The sequence below is a fragment of the Arachis hypogaea genome, chromosome 1 (genome assembly GCF_003086295.3).
Source record: "Arachis hypogaea cultivar Tifrunner chromosome 1, arahy.Tifrunner.gnm2.J5K5, whole genome shotgun sequence".
Taxonomy (NCBI): domain Eukaryota; kingdom Viridiplantae; phylum Streptophyta; class Magnoliopsida; order Fabales; family Fabaceae; genus Arachis; species Arachis hypogaea.
This window is the reverse complement of record NC_092036.1, coordinates 80,815,508-80,817,551: the sequence shown is the minus strand read 5'-3', so window position 1 is coordinate 80,817,551 and position 2,044 is coordinate 80,815,508.

The window sequence follows — 2,044 nt, the reverse complement described above, 5'->3', positions numbered from 1 at the left end:
CGTTGGTTTCCAGAGTATCTTTGAGTATTGTATCCGCGTTTTTATGCGGCGTTCTGTCTTCTAAACCTGAATCGTGGTCGTTGTCATGGTCATCCGCCATGTTGATGGGATGACTTCCAGGTTCCTCGGCAACGGCGCCAATGTTCCGAGGGTTACCAGAAACTGTAGGCCGATCTTGGTCGAGATCTTCTGTGTTGGTCGGAACTGACGTGTCCGGCAGGTGTACAGCGGCCGGAGCTGGTGTGTCCGACTTGTTGGACTTGGTGATGGTGCTGATCATTCATCCTCGGAGGGTGGGGGGTACCTGCAAAGGACTCCGATGCTTAAGTTAGCAAGGGTATTAAGCAGGTATTGAGTAGAATCAGAGTATGAGTTATACCTGGGTGCTCCAGCGTATTTATAATGGTGAGATGTGGCCTCCTGTGGATAAGATAAGTTAGTTATCTTATCTTTATCTTTTATCTTATCTTTAAGTGAGGTCATCTTTAAGGGAACTGCCGTTATCTTTATGGGCTTGGGCTGCCCTTGAATTTGGGACGTGTTCCTCTATTTGGGCCCTTTGTTTGGGCTTTCCTGTTGCTTGGCCGAGCTCTTTGAAAAGAGGTCGGGTTGTCCTGACCTGAAGAGGACGGTCGCTTTGTCTGTAGAACATCCCGGGTCGGACAGCTCGACCCAGGGTATGAACAACTGTCGTGCAACTGGCCGAGGATATGGCTCAAAAACACAAGGATATCTATGTTACTACCTATAGAGAGGTGATGGAGCTCAGGAGTAGGTTGGAATCTGTTCAGGCCGATTACTCTGAACTTCAAAGTCATCTCGTAGGAAGTGTTACTGCGGCCTTTGAGAATCTGAAAGAGCAGGTTCGGGTTATCGCCCGGGAGCTGATCTTGCCTTATTTAGCTTGGATAATGTTGTGAAGGATGGTAAGATTGTCCCTGATGATCCCGATGATGATGATGATGTCGTCCCTCCTCCGGTCACTTCTGCCAAAGCCTCTGTTGTCCCGCCTTCCTCAACCTTGGCAGTTGAAGCTACACAACCGGGATCTGATCCAAACGTCCAGATTTTAAACAGGGATGACGGGACAGTGGACTCAGTTCCCCTTAAGACTCGCCTTTCTTCTCCCCAACATGCTGCTACTGGGAAGCCTTTGGATCCTCTATAACTTTTCTGATATGTTTATGTATAGCCCGGTTTTTGTGGGCTTTTGAACTCTTTATTTTTGTAAGTTTGTGATCTCTGCCTTTGGATGCTCCAGTTGCTACTTTAGCAACTTTATTTTGAAAAACAAATAGTTTCTCTTGCTCTTGTGGTTGGCTTCAAGCGGCCTCTTGAGTCTTGTTTTATGGTAACTGCCTTGTTTCTTTGTGATATGCTTGCTTGCAGCTTTCTTTAGCACTTACCTGGAATCTTCAGAGTGTTTTTTATCCGACCTCTTTTGATTGCCTTTGTGATTTATTTAGTTTTTGCCTTAGTTGAAGTGTCCCTTTTAAGGCTAGTTGTTTGTTGGAGTATTCTTTGATAGAATACTTTATAGATTGACTTTGGCGAGGTCTTTCGGGTCGAGTTATCTCCCCTCTGTTGGTTGATTCTCTCAGTTGATATTTTATTGAGTTATTTCTAGTAACCCCTTGGGATTACTTTTTATAACTTCTTGTAGCTTTAGTCCGACTTCTTCATGTCGGTCCCTGTTCCGTTACTAGGTAATCCTTTTTCTTAGATCTTGTTCAGATCTCTTTTTGGGTTTTACCCTTTGTAACTTTATCTTTTCCGGGCCGACTTCGTCATGTCAGGCTTTGTCGAGTTACTTGATAATCCTCTTTCTTGGACCTTGTTCAGGTCTCTTTCAGGGATTTATCTTTTGTAGCTTTATCTTTCTGGGGCGACTTTGTCACGTCGGGCCCTGTCGAGTTACTTGATAATCCTTTTTCTTGGACCATGTTCAGGTCTCTTTCAGAGATTTATCTTTTGTAACTTATCTTTCTGGGCCAACTTTGTCACGTCGGGCCCTGTCGAGTTACTTGATAATCCTCTTTCTTGG